Genomic DNA, 23,899 nt, shown 5'->3' on the forward strand with positions numbered 1-23,899 from the left:
CCTTACTTGGTGGAAGAGACTTTTCACATGTTATCAAATTCAGAATTTTGAGATGGAGAGATTATCCTGGATTATTTGCTTGGGCTCAGTGTAATCACCAATGTTCTTATGAAAGGAAGGCAGGAGAATTACATTTAGTAGTAGGAGACATAATGATGAAATCAAGAGATTAAAGTGATCAAGACAGTGATCATGAACCAAAGAACGCAAACAGCCTCAAGAAACTACAAAAGGCAAATAAATGGATTCTCCCATCCGTCAGAGCCTACAGAAGAAAATAACTCTACTGACACTTTGGTTTCCACTCAGTAAGAATTCTTTTGGACTTTTGACCTCCAGAAATGTAAAATGATAAATCTGTGTTGTTTCAAGTAACTAAGCATAATCCAGTGACTGCTTTCAAGGAGGTCATGGTCTAATATTTATCCTTGTTTAGCTTTAAGAGCTTGTAGAATTTTATACCCAACACAATTTCTTTGCAAACAAAACAATCAATCAAGCATGCAGTCAGTATCTCTAATTGGATTTAGAAAATAATGGTAGTGTTAAAATGGCACAGAAAGAACTAGATTTGTCTTTTTTTTTTTTTGCTATATACTAGTGTTACAAAATTAATTAACTTCTTAAAGTCTTAATATACTTATCTGTTATTTCAGAATAAAAATATCTGCTGCACCATGTAAATGATTTTTTAAAAGCCATTACAATGTACTCCAGACTATAGTTTCATATTTCATCTAATCTTAGATCTGAGACTTTGACGGTTACTCTACAAGCTATAATGTATAAGTTAATAGTGTTTTCAACTGCATGTTACACAAACTCCCAAAAGGGTAGATGAAATACATTGGAGTTTATGTTTCTCACATAGTAAAAATTGTAGAACTAGGTAGGTCTTAGCACTACTTCAACTGATCACAGATACAATCAGGGAACCAGGCCCTTTCTATTTTTCTGCGAGACCATCATTAATTTACCGGCTTTCTCATGCTTGTCACCTTGTGGTTGTGAAATGAGTGCTCTAGGATCAGACAGCACGTCGTCATATCTATATTTAATATAGAATTATATCGGGAAGCACAGTGCCAGCTGCAGCTGTCCCCTTTTATTAGTAAAGTAAAAGACTCACAGAAAAATATGCCATTACACCTCTTTAGAGATACTTGGTAAAATAGACAGCAAAGTTGACAAATTGATAATGCGATGATCATTTTGGTTTAGACCACTTTACTTAGGCATGGACATCATGCTATGTTGAACAATAATGGAATCTTGTTAGCAAGGAAGAAGCTATTAATAATCAGAGGATAGGTAGTTTACAAGGCCTGCCACATATATCAATGAAGTCAATTCAAGAACGGTGGTGAAAGATACAGACTGGATGTGGAGTTGAGTAATATTGATATGGAAGGGGAGAAGGGAAGTGCTGGGAAGGGAATGGTGTGATGCTCCACCCCCAGCCTGTGCCCATGGACCTCGGTGAGAAGAGGCCTTCCTGCTTTCATGCCCAAATGCTGCATTTCTCAAGGCCACCCTGGCCTGCCACACCCCCATCCTGTGCCTAAAAACCCCCGACACCCTAGCAGGCAGTCACACAAGCAGCTAGACATTGTGAAGAACACATCGGCAGAAGAAGACACAAGCAGCTGGATGTTGAAAGGACACTGCAGGGTGCACACCTGCTGAAGAGCACATGACAGACGCTGGCATACTGGCAGGCCATCGGCTGGTGGAACGAGGCAGAGTTTAGCCAGAGCAGTCAGAGGAGAGCCCAGGGCTGCCTACAGGCTTGACTCCAGGGTAAAACCCATCTCCCTTCTAGCTCTCCATCTGCTGAGAGCTACTCCCGCTCAATAAAATCTTGAACTCATTCTCCAAGCTCACATGTGATTTGATTCTTCTGGTACACTAAGGCAAGAACCTTGAGATACAGAAAGCCCTCTGTCTTTGCAATAAGGTAGCAGTTCTAATTGAGCTAACACAAGCCACCTATAGACGGATAAACTAAAAAAGCACCCTGTAACACACACCCATGGGCTTTCAGCTGTACACATTCACCCCTAGACACTGCTGGGTTCGGAGTCCCACAGCCTGCCTGTCTGTATGTTCCCCTAGAGGTCTGAGCAATGAAGCACTGAAGAAGCAAGCCACACCCCCAACACATTCCCTTTGAGCGGACAAGGGAATCTTTCCAGTTTCAATATCGATTAAATAACTAGACAATTTAAACAATTCTGCCAAATGTGTGTGTGTGTGTTTGTGTGTGTGTGTATGAGAAAGAGAGAGTGTGTGTGTGTGAAAAACAAAATATTTGCAAATGTTACTTCTCTCTTAATCTTGTGACTGCATTATTACTGTCTTCTGGTTGAAATTAGTCATCCTACAACAACAGGTAAGTGCTCAGCGTGTCTGCTCTCTGAAGAAATGTGGGGAAAAGTATCCAAATTTGTACTATGTACATCTGAGACAGCAAGGTGCGGCAGGGTCCCTGGAGAAACTCCAACCAGCCTGCCCACTGGGGTGGAGCTTCAGGAAGTTTATGACACTTGCAGCAGGGAGAAGCCTGGCCCCTCTTACTTGGGGACCTGATTCAAGGGGGACCTGGATTCAAGCTGTGGGTTGGAAGCACGGGAGCATGGGGCTCTATGTAAAACTTCACAGAAAAATATGCCCTTACCCCTCTTTAGAGATACTTGGTAAAATAGCAAAGTTGACAAATTGGCAATGTGACTGTCATTTTAGTTTAGACTATTTACCCAGGTATGGACATAATGCTATTTAGAATAATAACAGAATCTTGTTAGCAAGGAAGAAGCCATTAATAATCAAATGATATGGAGTTTACTAGGCCTGCCACGTATATCGATGAAGTTAATTCAAGAACTATGGAGAAAGCTGCAGTCATTTTGGTCTGTGGAGACTCCCTCTTTCCCCCTTTTCTTCCTTTTCATCCAATAAAACCCTGCTTTACTCACCCTCTCCAGTCACCTGCAGGCCTAAATTTTCGTGGCTATGGAATGGACAAGAACTCTGTCTTCAGCTGAACTAAGGAAAAGTCTTGCAACATTTTTGGTGCACAACGTGGGGGCTTGAGAAGTGGAGAAAGAGAGAAAGAGCAAGGGGAGAGGGGGTAGGGGGAGGGGGAAGAGGGGAGAGAGGGGAGAGGAGGGGAGGGGGAAGGGGGAGGGGAGAGGGGAGAGGGGAGAGGGGAGAGGGGAGAGGGGAGAGGGGAGAGGGGAGAGGGAGACAGAGAGAGAGAGAGAGAGAGACAGCTTCCAGGCTGCCATGGGAGGGGATCCAGAGAAGGAATCTGTATAGGAAGGGAGCAGCGGGAGTTTTAACCCTTGAGTTATTCCTTCATTCGTGTTCTTGTCCAATAAGAGAAGTTCTTTCAAACTTTCTCTGGAGTGATTGATCTTTGACTCTGATACCGGATTGGCTGCTTGGTCCACAACAGTGCCCCCTCCTCCCAGAGCTTTCAGCGGGCTTTTTGGACAAAGGAGCCGACATGGATTTCTCTACCTAGACCACGCATGGGAAACCCAGACAAAAAACTACGTTCCCAGATGGAGGTGTGGAGCTGAGAAACTCCTGCCTTTGAAACCACGCCCCTTGAGGACCCAGGAAGAGTTCCTCAAAATCTGGACTCAAAACCTCTCACTGTTGTTTCTAAGCCTTTTCATCCTCAGACTTCTGAGGGTGAGAGAAACCATGCCGCCAACTCCCATCACTCCCCAGCCTTTTCATGGCCTTGTCTTTCCTTTTTCAGGACCAACTGGTGAGTCCCAGCTCCCAGCAGCTTCCCACTCCCTGCGGGGGCTGGGATGCATGGCCCAAGAGCCGAGTACATCCGGTGGCTGGTTCACAGCCAGGCACTGCTGAAACCTTCCCTTTCCCTGGCCAAAGGGGTTCAGCTCCATTGGACAATAATTAGCTTTTCTCCTGGTGGAATAACCACTTGCCTAGGAATAAGAGGTTCTTCCCCAGGTATTTTTAAATTGTTCTTTCTTCTTTCCCCTTCTCCACCTTGTCGGGAGCTAACTTTTAAAGTTTTTTTTTTTTAGAAGATGTTTTACTAGGCCAGCCCTCACCTCACCTTGCTGCCCACCCAACTATCACTGTTTGTATGCTCTGCAAAATTTTGCTTGTGAAATCCAGTCTTCATCTTGTTTTATATCCTGAATGCATGGCTGGTAACCCTTGGCAAGACTTTTAGAAACCCTGTCTTAGGGGATGAGCCACCTCAGGCTCCATATCTGCACATTTTCCTAGCCCTGTCTCTTAAAATGTCCCACCTAGCAACTGGGTTTTCCCCTGCCTGTCTCTGTGTGTACTGTGTGTAATGTCTGTCAAAATATCTCTAATTAATTTGGCCTAAAGAAAGACAAACACTTGGATCAAATATTTTTTAAAGGGAAGTTAAAAACTGTGGAACCTTTCAGTTCACATGACTTTAATCTTTTACACCGCATGTTCTCACTCATGCGGAGTGTTGAACAATGAGAACACATGGACACAGGGAGGGGAGCACTACACACTGGGGTCTATCGGGGGGAAATAGGGAGGGACAGCGGGGGGTGGGAAGTTGGGGAGTGATAACATGGGGAGAAATGCCAGATATAGGTGATGGGGAGGAAGGCAGCAAACCACATTGCCATGTATGTACCTATGCAACAATCTTGCATGTTCTTCACATGCACCCCAAAACCTAAAATGCAATAAAATATATATGTATATATTTAAAAAAAAAAAACAAAAACAACAATAACAAAAAGAAATAAAAACAGCCTGAAAGATTATTGGTAAAACGCAGGTCAGATACAAGGTTTGCTGAGTGTTTTGAAGGTGCAAACTGCTTTTCGGGTTTTGAGAACTATTTGATTTGCCGGCTTCACAATTGGTAGGGCCTGGGGCCAAATGGAACTAACCATGCCCTTAATTAAGAAGGCAAACCTTGCCAGCACTTAGCACATAATTAAAGCAACTTACCAAATTTTACCTTAAAGTTAAAAATTGCTAGGAGTTAATTGAAACTACAAGAAATAGATTTACATGCAAGGTGTGTAAGAACAGTAAAATGTGTTTTTTAGTAAAAGGTTATAAGAAGGCAGGGAAATGTAAACTTTTGCCTAGGGTTAAAGGATTGTTTTGACTTAGGAAAAAGCTGAAGGTTCAAAGAAGCAGTGGAAGAATTGTGGAAATTCATCTTGCAGAAGAGGTTCTCTATGTGAACATATAAACTAAATTCAAAAAGGAGTATTATATGGTTTTTCTGTAAACTGAGCATTGAAATAAAAGCACAACAAAGTTTCCTTAAGACGCTAATCTGCTCTTTGGCAAAATCCGTAAAGCGTTAATAAAAGGTTTTCACTTCTTTAAAATTTCCGAGTCATCATTTTGGCAAAATAAATAACTTATGGTAATCTGGAATTCTATTTCATAACATCGAGTGTTTATTGAACACATTTGACAGTCTTCCCCAAATCAAATTTCAGTTTCAAAATTGTCTTCCCTGGCACCTGACTTTTCAAATATTTCAGAGGGCCCCTGAAGTATCCAAAAAGGAGAGGTAAAGAGGATTATTTGACATGATTAGGTACATGGGATTGCCAAAATGATGCTCAATCTTCTTTAGGTTATATCTTTGTGAGTAATGCTAATATATGTTCCAAACTTTATAGGATTTCTCAAATTCTAATGTCTGAGTATACGTTATCAATCATAATTAAGGTTGTTATGTTTAAGTCATTGTAAACCACATAGATAACCAAACTTCTTTGTCAATTGTGTTTCTAACTACAACTACCCTGGATATTTTGCTATTCACAGAAAAATTGTTGTCTTATTTTAATCCTTTTCAAAAAAATGGTTTATGATAAGCTGTAGAACTCAAACAGGTGCTGTCAAATACAGACTTCTGGTAACTTTGGAGATTGTGACATTGAAGTAAAATGTACAGGACTCATGAAGAGCTAAAATGTACACGAGTATCAAGCAAAACAAGAGTTAAGTAAATGGACTGAATTCACAAAACTGAAGCAATCTTTTTAATCTTCGCTTAGAATATTGCTGATCCCTTTTTTTTTTTTGTTTTTCAGAGTCAAGGAAACTTATTTTAAACTATTTACTTAAACTATTTATGGCCTTTAATAATTAAGTAAAGTATACTCCTGGGATCAAAATTTGGAGCATGTTTGTTTTTCTCTGCCTGGTTCCTCTAAAATTTAGAAACTGTCTGTGACTATTCTTAACTTATGGCAATATAATTGTTTATATCAGTGCAAGAAGAATCCATTTTTTCTTTGCTACAGGACACAAGTGGAGAATCTGGTAATTTTATCAAGGCTTTGACTGGGAGGGTATGCTCCCCCTTAAGGAGTCAATCTTGACTTGTAAAGCCAATAAAAGCCCAGTGAGGGCTTGCCTACACAGTCCCTGTAGAGGGTTCCTGACCTGTATTCAGTAAACAATGTCACTTTCTAACAGGTCCAGGACTTCCATGTTTTTCTTGGGACCTTCAGAGGAGAGGATCACCCAACTCACAGGTGTTTGAGGATACTAACCCATGGCTGGGCTCAGCTTTAAAAGGTCTTATAAGATTCTTCATGGAACAGAATTTCATCAAAGCCAATCCAAAAGGCCTATGTAGAAATAATTATTCTTGCTGCACTTTATGCAAATAATCAGGCCAAGCATAAAACTAAAGTCTATTTTGTAAACCACTCAGTCCTTTGATAATTTATTTTTTAACAAACATGACGACTGGAGAGAAATTATGTTTCAAAACTTATATATTTGTCATTAAATCCTAAACTCACTAGTTGTTTTTAAGTTTTCACCCACATTTTAGACTAACCCTGCTTGTTCCTGTGAACCAACCAGCAATCACTGGCTGCAGCTCAGAAAGAACAAAAGCGATGGGTAATGTAGAAATCTGTATCCATATTCCAATTCTGAGCAATTATCCTGCAAATCCTGCCAAGTGATAGAATAAATAGGGAATAAATAGTACCCGTCACCCGAAGGTTTCCTTTTTGAGAAAGTAAAACCAAGGGAACCGACCAAAGCCAAGACCATGCACCCAAACCCTAGCAAGCATAAGGGTAGCTAACAGTTATCTAGATGTGTCACAAGACACTCTTTCCTCTTCCTTGTTGGAGGAGGACTTAGTTCCACAGTTTCACCTTAGCATTTGGCTTTTAATAAGGAGTCCATGTAACTCCTCAAGACACATTTTTGTCCCAAACTCAATTCCAAGCTTCAGGTCAAAGCCCCAGGCAGGTGAACATGGCTGATTCATGCAGATTAAGCCAACCCCAAGCCTCTTGTTTCATGGATAAAGGCCACATTAATATCGATGGCATAAATGAGGTCTACGGAACTCTAAGGCTACTGACAGACAGTATGTGGGAAAAAGAAACAAGTGAGAGCAGATGATTCCTATTCTCTAGGCTCCCTTGCTTCTTGGGTTCAAGTCACTTTGACACCCATGGCAGCACCTGCCAAGGTTGCTGGAACTTGGGAGGCAAGGACAAAAAGAGGACGCTCTTCTCTCTCCCCCTCACTTAACCCTGGGTATCTGCTAGGAAGAGAAGGAAACCAGGGATGCCTGCTCCCCTCTTCCTAGATAGATAGCCATTCATCTTCAGTCTGTACCCCTTTTGAATGCATCCCGAACCCATGGGACTCCTTTGAAAAAATGCCTTGTTTTTATTCCTTTCTCCTCCTCTGTTCTCTCTTCACTAATAGGTAACTATGACTCAGTACTATGGGACACTCCCTTCAGATGCATTCTCCAAACTGGAAAGAGCTAAGTTCCCAAATCTTAAACTGGTTGGCTTAGAATAGGGCTCAGGGGAAAGGAACCTAGAGGCCTGACAAGCCAGCAACAAGGTAAGGTTTTTTTAACCAGCTGGGCTTTAGGTCTCCCTCTCCCAGTGCAAACTGGTAAAAGGATTCAGAAAATTTGAGCTGTCCTTACCACTCCCCTTGTTTCATTTCATTTCCTAATAACCCCATCTGTTCTTGCCTACAGGTCATCAAATCCCAGTTATGCAACTGGAACTTTTGACAATAGCCTCATCTGCTGGGAACCCTTAGATTGGCCTCTGAAAGAGCTCTGACTCCAGTTACCAAAACAACACCCCCTGTCAGCAGGAAGCAGTTAAGATTGGTTTTCGTCCTTGTCCTTATGCTAACGGCAGTTAGATGTACTTCCTTAGAGCAGGGAATGAGACAGCCAGGTGGGATGGGGTCCCTGGAGAAATGGACTGCCCACTGATGTGGAGCTTCTTGAAGGTTCCACGACATTTGCATCAGGGAGGATCCTGGCCCCGGCTCTTCCTGTGTGGAACCTGGGATTCAAGCTATAGGAAGCACTCCAGCATGGAAACTCAAGCCTTGCAAAGATTCCCTGTTTCCCCCATTTTTTCTTTTTCATCTAATAAAATCTTGATTTATTCACCCTCTACAACTGTCTGCAAGCCTAAATTTACATCTCCATGGGACGGACAAGAACCCTGTCTTTAGCTAAACTAAGGAAAAGTCATGAAACACATCCAGTAGTATCTACCTTCTAAGAAAGTAAGAGTCTACTGAGGATGGCTTAAAAACTAATGTTGATTTTATACTTTTGTGAGAGGTTGTATTCAGTTTTCCTAATATAGTAAGTTTCATAAGTTTTGTCCTTTTTGGAGCATCCATTATTTTATTATCTCTTGGTCCTCCAAAAGTAAAATTCAAAGAAGTTTCTAAAATTTCCTCTGATAATGCTGTCATACTCCAAGAAACATTATGGCTGTTTTTTAAAATCAACTTGCACTCTGCTTGCTAGCAGTTTGATGGTCATTGTGAAAGTACATTTCTGTATATATGATGTATAGTAATTGTATTATTTGTTAAATAAGATATGATGCATAGTAATTATCTTATTTGTTAAATCCCAAATAATTGTTCTCCAAATTTAGATACCTATTCAAAGTCATTGGACAATAGTCTATCAACTGAAACTAAATGAAAGCAATTTGAATTTTTATTTTTGTCTCTCTTACAAAATTCATAGATGCGTTGATTACAAATATTTTCAATTCCCATCTTAAGACTCTCTCTAAAAATCTCGAAAACTCTATTGTTTACTAAGTCCACTTTACCTTTTGGTACTCTAGCCCATTTCTGCGATGTTTCTAGATCTATGTTTTCTAATTGTTCTTTTTAGTTCCAAATCATAGATTTTCATCTCTTCTGGTTTTTGTTCTTACATATTAACCTTGAACTTCATAATAATATCCTAGAGAAACAGCGCTTGACCAATCCTTCATAGAATAATGAGACAATTGCAGGGATTGTGTTTGGAGGGTAAAGGAAGTACCTACTACATGAGAAGATGCTGTGCATTAATATCTAAGGATCTTATAATGCATGATAACACTCTATTTTCTTAATTATGTTAAATAAACAAAAAGCTCTGACTGGTGTTTTACCAAAACAACACTCCCTGTCAGTAGGAAGCAGTTAAGATTGGTCTTCATCCTTATCCTTATGCTAACGGCAATTAGATGTACTTCTTTTTTTTTTTTTTTTGCATTTTAGGTTTTAGGGTACATGTGAAGAACATGCAAGATTGTTGCATAGGTGCATACGTGGCAGTGTGATTTGCTGCCTTCCTCCCCTTCACCTATATGTGGCATTTCTCCCCATGCTATCTCTCCCCAACTCCCCACCCCCCACCATCCCTCCCCTATTTCCCCCCAACAGACCCCAGTGTATAGTGCTCCCCTCCCTGTGTCCATGTGTTCTCATTGTTCAACACCCACCTATGAGTGAGAACATGTGGTGTTTGATTTTGTGTTCTTGTGTCAGTTTGCTGAGAATGATGCTTTCCAGGTTCATCCATGTCCCTACAAAGGACGCGAACTCATCATTTTTGATGGCTGCATAATATTCCATGGTGTATATGTGCCACATTTTCCCTGTCCAGTCTATCATCGATGGGCATTTGGGTTGGTTCCAGGTCTTTGCTATTGTAAACTGTGCTGCAATGAACATTCTTATGCATGTGTCCTTATAGTAGAACGATTTATAATCCTTTGGATCTATACCCAGTAATGGGATTGCTGGGTCAAATGGAATTTCTATTTCTAGGTCCTCGAGGAATTGCCACACTGTCTTCCACAATGGTTGAACTAATTTACACTCCCACCAACAGTGTAAAAGTGTTCCTATTTCTCCACATCCTCTCCAGCATCTGTTGTCTCCAGAATTTTTAATGATCGCCATTCTAACTGGCGTGAGATGGTATCTCAATGTAGTTTTTTAGAGCGGGGGAATGCGACAGCCAGGTGGGATGAGGTCCCAGAGAAACTCCATCCAGCCTGCCCACTGAGTTGGAGCCTCTGGAAGGTTTCAGGATGTTTGGTATATAAGTATACAAAGTCTTCAGACCTAATAGGAAATGAAGGTATAAGAAAAAATCAAATAAGAGGACATAAAAATGAAACCAATAGTGGGGAAGTGAAAAGGAAGAGATGCAGTTTAATGGACATAAAGTCTCAGTCATGCAAAATAAAAACAGTTCTAGAGATTTACAGTACAATATGGTGCTTATAGTTGACGAGACTCTATTATATGCTTAAAAATTTGCTAAGAGGGTAGTTCTCATGCTGTGTGTTTTTTAACCACAATAAAAAAAAAACCACTGTGACATGAAAAAGGGTCGAGGAATAAAGATTTGGATCAACTATTTACACACCATTTCAAAACAATAGAAATAAAAACTTAGGAAAAAGATGGAAATCACTAGTCAAAGAAGCTAAGTTAGCTCCTTTGCTGAAAGCTTGTTTGCCTGCAGCAAACAAGGAACTAAACCCTGGATATCAGAAAGCTACAGATATTTGTTTGGGACAGTGATGTTTAATGTATTAAGGGTGACTGATCAAAGAAACCCGTGTAAACATACACAGCCTGAGGTTTCCCAGAATTGTTCAGTGCCTATGGTATTCTCTCTGTTTCACAATGATTGTGCATATGATATATTATGGTTTTTGTTAAATCTCAAAATAACTTTTTGGAAACAATACTTGATAAAATTTTAGGTATTCCAAGGAGTTCGAGTAATGTTAGTTTCATAAAACTATCTAGGAGAATATATAAAAGATGCCTATATTAATGTTCTATATATAGCATCATATCAGAGAATATCAGGGTTGAAAGTGACTCTGAAAGTAATTGAAGATAACCACCTGTCTGATGCTTGAACAGTCTTTACAATATCACAGACAAGGTTATGGAAACAAGTTTTTGCTATTAAATAAGAAAGAAAACTTCATGAAATTATAAATTAAATTCTAATTTATATGTTGAATTTTCTCATAACCTGAATTATGTAAGTGTAAATTAGTTCTAATTGTTAAACAAGTAAACAAAAATAATTAAAAGTGAATGTGAAATCTCAAGAAGAATTCATATCTGATGATACCATTACTCACGAAATGCAACTACCATTTGTATAAAAATATTAAAATTTCAACGAATAATGTATTCAATCATATTTCAATTTTCATACATAATATTTGATAAAAATTAAAATAGTAAGCTCATAATATAATTATTTGATATGCCAAAAATAGAGTCTCATAACAAAATAATAAGAGTGAGGGAGTAAAAATGGTTCAGTGATGCTGATTAAAGTGTAACTGCTTTTCAGAGAGGAGGAAATGAAACCAGGATGTTTTGAAGAAACAATGTTGAGTTTTGCATAAATAAAGAAGTAGAATGAAATTGAAAAGTATTGTGTATGTTTATTGCTGGAGAGTTTCTACAATATGCTACTGCAGTCCATATGCATATCAGTTAGGATTTTTGGCTTTTGGCTCTGGAAAATGTGAGAAATATAGGCAATTACTCTCTGAAGAAAGGAACTCTTTTATTATCCATCTGTTATTAATGCCTAGCAGGGCAAGGCGACTTCTATTAAGTGAGCAGCCAGTAATGCTTTATTAACATATCTTTACTAAAGATCAATCTTTGGAAATATTGTCACATATAGCATTAAACCAAAACCGTACACTTCAGACATTTTATTTTTCACTTAAACAGAAACTATATTAAGCTTATTCATTACTATATGCTAGCCAGTTTGCAAAGACATCTCTCTGCTTGTCCATAAATAAGCAAAATTGATGACTTAATTTTTATTTTAAAACTCTTCATTGTTGACAACTACTATTTTTTAAGCAAAGTCATTAGGGGTGTGTGTGTGTGTGTGTATGTGTGTGTGTGTGTAAATTTGAGAGGAGTTGGGGAAAATAATGCAATTACTATATAAAGTGATAATTTAAAGATTGAGGCATAAAGATTAAGTAGCTCAAGATAATGTATTCACTCTGTATTTGCTTAGCTCTCATCTATTGTTCTATAGTTGTTCTACATCTAAGCACTTGAACTTTCTACAAAGTTGTGAAATAATCAATGTCTTATTAGCAATGAATAAACCTCATAGACATTTTTCAGAAACACTAATTAGGCAAAATAACATCTAGCAATTGTGATATTCTACTACTGCATGCTTCCTTTTTTTTTTTTTTTTTGGTCTCCCCTCCACTCTCCTTTTTTTGGAGACAAAGAAATTTCTTCAGTTTTTTAGAGTACGCTTTTGGCAGGAAAATTTTTAAAGATACTGGTTTTGTTCCCAGGCCTGCCACTGGCATGCTGTGTGACGCCCTTATACTCTCTTCACCTCAGTTTCTCCGATTACTGAAATAAAATTGTAATGGTGGCCACTTTAAAATCTCACAGGGTTGCTCTGAGAAATAATGAGAATAGTGTGGAGTAGTTTGACAGAATGAGGCAAGAATCTTAAACATTAAAGAGAATTCAATATAGATGTTTTAATAAGAAAAATGTTTCTCTTAAGCAGTTGCATAGCAGTGTACTGTCTGATTTCATTAGCTATTTCTCACTAAAGCCTATTAGGGAAATTTGGTTATTCAGTCCATTTAGAAAAGAAAGGAAATTTAAATATTCATGGAAAGAGAGAGTATGTACAGGACCCTTGAAAACAAAGCATTATGAACAAAATTGAAATTTTCAAATGGTTTAGGCTGGTATCTTTGTAATTCAAACTTGCTTTATTATCAGACATTTTTAGCAACTTGAAATTTTACTGTAATATTTAAAATTCTTCAGAGAAATTCCAGGAAGCTCAGAAACTTCTCAGTACCATATGTAAATATAAAGAGCAAGACATAACAAATTTTATAATAAAATATTTTATGTCTCAAATTCTGAGTATCAAAGTTGACTCTTGTTAATGAAATGTTTAAATGGAATGATTATAGGAATGAATACTGGAAATTCTTGTCCTGTTTTCTTCATCTTTTTTTTTTTTTTCCTATTTCTTCCCAGAATCATCTTTTTTTTTTTTTTTTCCTATTTCTTCCCAGAACCATGATTGAGTGATTGGGTATATATTCATTTCATGTCATACAGTCTAACAGATCGTTTTTATTTATTTATTTATTCTGGGAAACTACTTAGTACATAGTAAAGTATTGTCTCCCTCTATAAATATAAAACCTGGGTTATAGTAGAACTTTGAAAAGACATCAACTCTGAAATAACATACATGTTTGTCTTGGATTTTTAAAATTGAAAGAAATTGCTGCTTTACCACTCACATAATTTTTTATGACTAAAGCTATTTTAAAAATTAGACTATTACTTATTTTCACAAACTCTAACCTGAGAGAGTTTTAGATACTTGGGTCAGGAATATCTAGGTCATACCTCCTCCACTACTCAGCCCAATTTTTGCTTAAAATTTTCCAAAGAGGGTCAAGAATGATAGAGGCCATAAGATACTTCCAGGAATGTATAAAAACTGGGCAAAACCGGGCAAGGTATACAAAATCACCTGTGCAACACTTTTTGTTGTGCTTAATTTTTTTCAAAGCTATTTCTATGTGACACTTTGTAATATTGTCATCCTTTCTAAAAGAAATGTGACCTACAGAAAGAAGTTATAAAAATTTTCTCATACATTACTTCTCTCTGAGATTTCAAATGCAACTTCATGATGACCTTCATAGAATAAAAGTGTTCCTATTTGTACTTTACTGTTTTTATTGTTATAGTAATGATGGTGGTATATTGCTTTCTAAAAGAAACATAATAAAACAGGTTAAAAAAAGTCTCACTAGCATAAAACTTTCTTTTCCTGCATGTACACTTCCAAGCAACTAAAAATAATGGTTCCAAACTAATTCAAAATATCTATGGAGAGATGGAGAGTACAAATGACTTTGTCATAATTTGAGAAGGAAATGGAGCATTGTTTGCCATCACATCGGGTGACACACAAGTGAACAAGGCTAATGTTCCTCCGATAATAAAATAGAAATATTTGTCAGTAGGTTTGACATACAGCTACTACCTACAGGAACATTAACTTGATATTTTTCTTAAACTAATATGCTGTTTTAAACAGCATATCCAATGACCGATGGTTTTATATCTTTCTAAAGTGTGCTGGAGCCAATACATTAAACCTTTGTTTAATAACAAAGGTTTTTTTCTTTTCTTCTTTTCTCTTCTTTCCTTCTTTCTTTTCTTTCTTTCCTTTTTCTTTCTTTTCTTTTCTTTCTTTCTTTTTTTTTTTCTGACAAGTTCTGACTCTATCATCCAGGCTGGAGTGCAGCGGCACCATCTCTGCTCACTGCAACCTCCACCTCCCCAGCTCAAGTCATTTTCCTATCTTAGCCTCCCTAGTAGCTGGAACTACAGGCATGCACCACCAGGTTAGGTTAATTTTCCTATTTTTTGTAGAGATGGGGTTTCACCATGTGGCCTAGAGTGGTCTCGAACTCATGAGCTCAAGCGGTTCACCTGCCTCAGCCTCCCAAAGTGCTGGGATTACAAGTGTGAGCCACTACTCTTGGCCTGTACATCTCTAAAGGCGTTAATTTTCCCTCAGTTGCAAAAAAATCATAAATTTAAAATCATGTTGGCTAGCTTCTCTAACTCTTCTATCAAATCAATTACTAAGAATTGTACACTTTTCTCAGATAAGTCATCTTTTAAATATCTCATCCTTTCTATTCTCCCTGCCATTGTTCTAGTTCAGAGCCTCATTACCTTGTATCTAGAATACATTCATAGACTTTCCTACTACCATAGTCTTGCCTTCATAGGTGTTCTTTGGAAGATAATCTTGTAAGGCACAATATTTGACCAAGCTCAAAATAATTAAATGTTCTCCTTTGTTTATAAGATAAGTCAAATACTTTAGACTGATTTGCAGTTCTTGCCACAATCAGGGTTCAGGGAACTATTCATTTATTACTAGAATAAAAAATGTATCTCAAATCATGTCTGTGTTCTTTACCACATCCCCCTACATCCTTAGACTTAATCATTCTCCAGGGCCACCATTCAACACACAGCTTAAATACCATATTCCCGGTGAAGCATCACTCCAACAACTGATCTGTAAGTTAGTTCATCTCCTTTTAAGTCTTCATCATTCTTACCACTCATTTGGCACTTAAATTTTCCATTTGGTGGGCTGTTACTTAAAATTTAGTAAACCTTCTTAATCTCCCTGAGGAGACTCTAACATCCTGGAGAAAAATACTCCTTTCTTTTGTATATTAAATTCTACAAAGGACCTTTGGTAGGTTTTAATAAACATTATTATAAAACATATAAAAGAGCATAGATTAAAGCAATAAGAAAAGTGGCAACAGATGACAAACCTTGGCCGCTGTCTGAATCTGCTTTGAACCCTAATAACATCAACTAACTCACTAGTGATGACTATCTTCATGCTGATGTAATAGTGTAATTCCTGTTAGTAAACTGAAAATATACACTTGAAATAAAATTTACTTCTCCAGATGTAATTCCAATGTTGTAGTTCATTTTATCATAGATCTTCTACTTGGCTCATTCTCCCTTCTTACCCTAGAAAGATGGACCCATTAAATCCCACAAAGTTCTCAAGATAATTTGGTAGCATATATGTAATAACTTCCATCTCAATAGCTCAAAACATAACATCTAATTCTTGTTAGAACAAAAACCTAACAATTAAAAATCCAAAGTTAAAACCAGGTGAGAGAATATTTAACAGAATGCCTAGATTGCCTAGTAATACACTTCAGAGGCTTAAAAAAAAAGAGGTCACCTAGCTATGTAGAGCTTTGCATTATAATGACAGATTTAACTTCCTTTAACAAAGGAAACTTTTTGAGTTTACATATGGAACGAAAATAATAAACTACTATTAAGAAGTATAGTATGTACAAAACACAAGGGGAATCATTAACAGAGCCTTCCACTTAAAATAGTTTGGTAAAGTTACATACTACAGTTTCCACTAACTGACATGTTGTGAAGTCTAGCTCTTATTATCATAAATGTTTTGAAAGTATAATGCTACCTTTGTAGAGGCAACTCTGCTTATGAGATATTGGAACAAGTTGATTCATAAGGCACAGAAAACGATAACCAACCGTCTAGAATAAAACATACAAAACATCCCCCAATATTATGCAAAACTCTTACTGATGAGGATGACTCTTCATTCCTATCTTATATTACTCTCCTAGGTCTCTATTCCTTTTAGAGAAAAGAAAATAGACTTCTACACAAATGTCTCCTTAGGGCTTATGAAACTTTTGGGAGAGGGAAGGAGGGAAGAAGGAACTGTTCATAAACATAATGGGGATCACTTGGCAATTACTATATCTACTTGTCCAGAATCCAATTGTCTAATTTTAGAATTGCCAAGCTAATATCTACTTCAGATAAGAATTAGAAACAAGCAACCACCACACAGTTATGATCCTGCTTTCTTTGCCCTTTCTCCCTGCTCCTCTACATGTAACCTTTCACATATTTATTTTGCCATCCACATTCTTTTTGAAGTATGTTGTTAAACCTAAGACCTCATAAAGTAAATCCTTAGAGTTATGAAAAAAGAAAGTGAGGTCATTTTAAAGTTGTGTGAGGTCATTGTAAAGTTGGCTAATTTACAATCTGAACATTTTTGCATTTTTCTCATGTTAAAGAAATTTTAAAAACCTATCAATAGATTTCTTTGTGGCTTTTACTAGTGAAGTTGTATTTTTTTTTCTACCCATGGTAGGTGTTGAATAATTTGAATGGGAATTTGAAGGTTCATGGCTTTCAAACCAGCAGGAGTTAAGGCTTAATTGCTTAGAAATACATTTTCATGGCCGATACCAGTAACAGAAAAATGTCTGTATGTCAAGAGGCTCTGTACTAATCAGTTAACTATAACATGTGCCACCCCACACCTAGGGCCAATGTAACTGTTAACAGCTTGAAGTTATTAAAAATGTACCAATGGAGAACTTTTTTATACTTTTTTCACTGATGTGCTTCTTCACTCTAAATAAAGGAATAGAGAAATTTTATACTTAACTACTGTCAGAGAAAAGGAAAGTGCATTCACCTAGTTTGAGCTTCAAAACATTATATCCAACAGTGTTCATTAAGGTAACACTTTGAAAGTCACTCAATTGCTAATATGCTCTCTCTGCATCAACTCAGAGGCTGCCTATTAGATCTAGTTACACTCCAGAGACAGGGATTTGATTTCCAGCTCTAGAGATCAGGTCGAAAATTGCAATAACAATTAGTAATTAGTAGTTAGATCTCAATTTACCACATTAGAAGGTCACTTCTCTGAAGCATTTGGTCTCATGAGAGGGAAGGAATATGGGAGACCATCAATTGTTGACACTTTGAAATCAAGTAAAGAATCTAAGATACTCCTTGAAATTCTTAGGCATTTTAAGTGTAAATGTCTTAACATCTCATTTTTATAGAACTAATTCATGGATTTATGTCTAAATCCTAGACTTTGCAGCAACTCATACTGTGTAACAAAATAACACTCATTTTTAATAAGATATAAATTTGTCATCTTTAAAATGGTGATCTCCCTGTGAATCTGGACACAAGATAAAATATGAATACTATTTTAAACACCTCCCACTATCCTCCTAAAATATTATTAAATAATTGAAACTGTTAAATAGTATAATATCAAATAGAGTCATGTTTTATGGTATGAATGTGACTAGTGTCTGAAAATTTGCAAAGTAAAAATCTCAGTTCACAAATTAAGATATATGGAAAATGCAATTTCTTCTGCTATATAGTCTATGTCCCTAAGAATATATTTGACCTTAGTAATTGTTTGAACTTCTACCCAGTCCTCCACTTGACAACATGTTCAAGATTTCTGGATCTTACAAAGCATCAAAACAATTGGGTCATGTGTTGCAGTCTCTGTTCATCAGTCAACAGTCTACCAACTTGGCCATGAAGATCTTCCATTCACCTGTCTGTGCCTGTTCATCAGGTCTGGGATACTTGCTGACTTCATATAGTGTCCTACAGTATATGACACAGTGTAGGACACTATATGAGACAGAATCATTGGTGCTTCTGTTACTACATCCTAAGATGTCATCTGGAGTGTATCTTTCTGGGATCTCACTTCCTTCACCAGAAAATTGTCAGAAAATAGGACCCCAGCTCCTATCACTCCAGAGCATATATAACTCTCTCCTCTTGACAGCCAAGAGAATGTCTTTTGAGCCTGAGGGAACCCTTTCTCCTTCCTGTTTCACCTAAGATGTCTATCTTTTTAATATACTAAAATTATGAGAAGACAAATTACAGGACATTTTATAGATTACTACTGCATTCAGATTCACCACATACCTCTTTTGAGGCACTAAAGCACAGAGCTAACCAACTATCTTAGTGGAGTGAAAAGAAAAGAAAAAAACTTACAAGCAGAAGAATTAAACATAATACCCCAAAGTATTATCCAGTCATATTTATATAATCAACATTTTGAGAAGTCAAGACATGGGTTATCTGAAATGTTTTCATAATTATTTTGAAAATGTTAAAAACAACATGAATTATTTCTAGTATCAGCTAAGTACTAGAAATTTTAAAGGCAAACATTAATCTTATACATATAAAATGCAGGTATTATTAAAGATTTAAGGAAGAATTTTACTACTAAAATCTTTCCCAGCAAGTCTACAAGTTTCATAAAAAGAATAGTAAAGTTCTAGCAGGAAAGGATAGTGTATCTTTATGGAGTGAAAAATTGCATTGGTTAAGAACTTTGGGGTGTGAGAAATAAAAGCTTTCCTTAGGTTACTTAAGTATTGGAGTTTTAATACTCCATTTTAAAGATCACCAGAATTTTCATATTACAGGAGCTTGTGATGGGATATCTGATTGGAAAGAAGAGCTAAGTAAGTGGTCTCATATTTGCCTTTTATAACATAGACATTGCTCTTACTTACATTGTATGAACTCTTTAATCCCACTGATAGAGCAGAAAATTAATAACAACATATATTAGTATGTTTACATCTGATATGGTTTGGCTGTGTCGCCACCCAAATCTCACCTTGAATTGTATCTTCCAGAATTCCCATGTGTTGTGGGAGAAACCCAGGAGAAGGTAATTGAATCATGGGGGCCGGTCTTTCCCATGCTATTCTCCTGATAGTGAATAACTCTCATGAAATCTGATGGGTTTATCAGAGGTTTCTGCTTTTGCTTCTGCCTCATTTTTCTTTTGCTGCCGCAATGTAAGAACTTCCTTTTGCCTCCCACTATGATTCTGAGGCCTCCCCAGCCATCTGGAACTGTAAGTTCAATTAAACCTCTTTTCTTCCCAGTGTTGGGTATGTCTTTATCAGCAGCATGAATATGGACTAATACAACATCCAAATAGAATAAGAGAAACAAGTAGATGACTTTTTGAAGAAAAACAGGTGTAAAACTGAAACAGAATCAATAGCACAAAGACAACAAGAGAAAAAAAACCATTTTAATTTCAGTTGCTCTCCATAATATAAAATTGAAAGTAAAAATCTGCTTCTTTACAAAAAGAGTATGTTATGTTTTGTATATATTTGAAAATAAAGTCAATTAGCTTTAGCGTTAGCCTTAAGGAAGTACCATACAAGCCATGCCAAACAAGGTGACCCAGGACACTCCTTCACCTTCTACATTGTGATGCCACATATATAATATGTAGAGGCCTGATGTTGATATGGAAATAATTAGCAATGTGGGCCACACAGAGATGATACCGAGAAAGCATACAGAGAGACACTAAGACAAAAGCTAGATGTAGTTAAAAGGTGGACATAAAGGCATGGTTTTGAGTTTTACATAAATATCTAAATCCAAATATATACATTTGACAACTCTGGATATACCATAAATGATTTGCTTTGATGGCTGGATTTGGACAAGTCAATATGTTTATAATTCATGTCATTATAATTCCATTTTGCGTTACCTATCTGCATAGTTGCATAGAAGAAACTATAGACTGGGAAAATAAGCATCACCTTTTCTTTCTCATTTCCTGAAATTACAGTGATCCAAATAGTCATAGCACTTCCCTGGCCATAAGCCCTGGAGTTTAGGCCTATTCAGATAGAAGTTTAATAGTGAACAGTGTCATCAGGACACAGCAATCGTTCTGGAAATCCAATAGCAGCTTAATATACTGACAATTTTCTGTTAGTATATCAGCCAGAAAATTACATTCTCAAGCAATTAAACCTTATCTCCTGCTGGTTTTGAAGTCATGAACCATCAAATTTCCTATTTTTGTTAATCAGCCTCTATTCTTGGTCCAAACAGCTATGAGTGCAGACAGGATGATTTGGTAGAGAAAGTATGTAAAGAGCTGACTAGACAACTTGTTCCAATCCTGTGACTTTAGGCAAGACCATTTTCCTCAGAAGCAGTTCAGGACATTTCTAGAACCTGAAGCATAGTGGATTCCTTTGCTGTATGCGAATCTACAGTAAAGAAATCTTAAAGGCTTATCAGTTGAGAAACAAATCTCATTTTATAATAATCATTGCAAAGTGACCTTAGTATTTATGAACAAACTTTAAAACAAAATTAAAGCGTAAAATGCATAAAACAAAAAATTAAACTTTAATATCAAATTTCTTTTGGAGGTATATAAATAATGTCTACTTTATTTGATATATTATTGATCAAAGTGCAAATTATGTAGAAATTGTATATTAAACTTTTAATATGTATGGTTTGTGCACTGAATAAATACTGGACTTTAGACACTACCAAGGGTTATCTTTAACACTGAAACTGTAGCACTGCCAAAAGTATATTCTTTCTCTTCAATGAAAAGCACACCCCATCCAAAAAAATCCATAATAGTTACCCTACTGTGGCTAGAGTACCCAATGAGAACTTTCAGAAATAAGTATTATATTTTTCCATTATTTTTTAATTTGTGATTCTCCATGGTGTTTTCTGTTGGCTCCAACTTCTATCAGTGTGCACATCCTGGCAATGACTGACAGAGGCTGCTTTCAATAGTCTTATTAGCAACAACATTTCTTGGTTGAATTCCCATATGTAGTCTAGCTATTGGTCAGCTCTTAGCAGCCTCAGAGGCCATGGAGACAACAATTCTCATTCATTGCCCTGTCAGCTTACTCAGGTAAGTTTATTCATGTCTTAATGTATACTTTTAAATTATCCTTGAGATTTGCTCTTTGAACCATGGATTGTTTAGAAGTGTGTTGTTTAGCTCCCAAGTGTGTAGAAGATGGAGTAGACCCACTTTTTCCTATTCCTCTTGTAGGTATAACTGAAAATCAAGACATTATATATATATATAAAAAAAAGAAAGTTATATAAAGTGAAGATAAGAAGGCAGATTTGCTGTGGACCTTGGGACCAAGGAAACAGCAGAGTGGTGATTTTACTCTGTTTTCCTCTTTCCTCTTCCTACATCCCAGACTTAGAGCAGAAGAAGTTGGCACCAATGCATGCAGACAAAAAACAAAAACAAACAAACAAACAAAAGCAAACACACGCATGCACACACACACACACACACAGAGCCCACCATCATCATCAAAAGTATGCACTCTCTCTCTCTAACCAAATAACTAAGAAATGGGCAACCCAGAATAACAAAACTTTTAGACCACTCTACTTCAGTCAAACACCGCAGAAAAAAATATGACTTCCCCATCACCCATGACAGCAAAGGCTGAGTGGTGAGCTGAGATTTTGAAACTCTTCTGGCTATAATAAGGTACTCCAGTACCCTCTCCAATGTGGTGTCATATAAAGGTCTCAAGTATTACTGGAGGCTAACTGAGGAACCTAGACTTTCACACACATAGGGAAGAAATAAGGGAATACACCCACTTCTTCTGTTGGGGTGGTGTCAATGAAAGCCAGCTAAAATGCTGAAGATATAGCAATAAGCAAGATAGGTTATGACTTTTTTTTTGTCTTCTGAAGTGAATATTCTAGTGGAGATCTGGGTCCAAATGTCTGTAATATTAGGTTAATGTATGTTAAAGAATGACTGTGTCTCTTGCTACAAATGTATAAACCAAAAGTAGTGCCTATAGCTAGAAACAGGCAACTGAACAAAAAATGTCTCATGTGCCAAGATGAAGAAGCAAGGCAAGAGGCAAGTACTGTAGACTAAAACAACTTAGAAGACTATGAGATGTCCACATGTCTTAATAAGGAGTGATGACTATCCACATAGAAAATATTTCATTTCATTATGCTTAGGAACATATATGATGATGGAGTTCACACGTAGCATAAGGCAAAAGAAAACAAACCTGTCAAAGATGCAGAGCAGATGAACAAGGAATGAGTGATGCTAATGACTGATATATTCTGATTTATAGTTAATTTAGATGAGCTGACTCTTCCCATAATTCTAACAGATTTAACTATGGCATAGATTTTCTTGTGGATGAGGTTTATGGTAACCATGGCTAGTCAATGTTGGGAAATAAGGATAAACAGGATGAAACATCTTAACATTTTGAACTATAGAAAAATCATAGTACATTTTTTCATTAAATCTTGATATAAGATGTGTCTCTTTAAGATCCCAACCATGAGAATTTATTATACAATTAGTTCGAATGTAAAGCAGAATCAGCACATGGATTATGAGAATGATATTAAATGAAGATAACAAGATTATGTAATTGGGTTTTGAGTCATTAAAAAACAATAGTAAAATTTATTTTACATTCTGATATTATAATTTTTTTAAAGCCTGATCTATATCAAAGATAGACATTTGGAGCTACACATATGAGCCAATTTTAGAATATCTCACTTCCTTCATTTTCTCTTTAGTCTTTTTTACTGGTAATAAAAAAAGCATCAAACACTTTGGCTAGTATTACTTGTTCATAGCAAGTTGGAAAACACCTCTTATAGTAACTTTGAAAGTAAGAAAGTCTGTTTAATTTTGATGGAATATTCATTAGTTATGTTGATCCTGCAAATGTTAATGTCAAAGAGATAAAATGTATGAATAATAATATTTTCTGTGATCTTGAAAAAAGAAATGGTTTTAACATGATAGAGATACATGTTAATATATTATCACAACATTGAAAAAGTTCTGTAAACAGTATGAATTAAAAGTCAGATATTTACAATTAAAAATAGAAGACAAAAGATCAGATTTGGAAAGGGTTTGTTGAACAGCATTGCCATTTTTGTAGCACACAGAAAGGCTAGTGTTCAATTTGGTACCGTACCTTGGGACACTTACATTCATTAATAGACATTGAGGAGAATGGATTCTCATTACAAATTTTTCAAATTATGTAACATAACTGAAAAACAACATTCAATTATTATGCCAGGTCCTGACACTCCAACGTTTTTGTCTTTTTATATTTTTCACAGCTGGTGAAGAATGCCTATCTTGCCAATGTTGACTAATATATATTTGTTTCTAAATCAGTGGACATTTGTACTGGAAAGGGTTCAAAATACCTTCATCCTGTTCATT

The 23,899-nt window shown here is 36.7% G+C and overlaps 1 long non-coding RNA gene across 1 annotated transcript in view; it reads left to right on the top strand.

The window, feature by feature from the left end:
- Nucleotides 1–17,369, top strand: part of LOC135272883 (uncharacterized) — a 108,044-nt gene extending 90,675 nt beyond the window's left edge. The window contains exons 3-4 of the long non-coding RNA XR_010340828.1: nucleotides 14,821–14,950; nucleotides 17,144–17,369. This is a non-coding gene — a long non-coding RNA (uncharacterized LOC135272883). The remainder of the gene's footprint in view (nucleotides 1–14,820; nucleotides 14,951–17,143) is intronic.
- The last annotated feature ends 6,530 nt before the right edge of the window (nucleotides 17,370–23,899 follow it).

The sequence above is a fragment of the Aotus nancymaae genome, unplaced genomic scaffold (assembly GCF_030222135.1).
Source record: "Aotus nancymaae isolate 86718 unplaced genomic scaffold, 86718_ANA_hifiasm-v0.15.2.pri h1tg000007l, whole genome shotgun sequence".
NCBI classification, from domain to species: Eukaryota; Metazoa; Chordata; class Mammalia; order Primates; family Aotidae; genus Aotus; species Aotus nancymaae.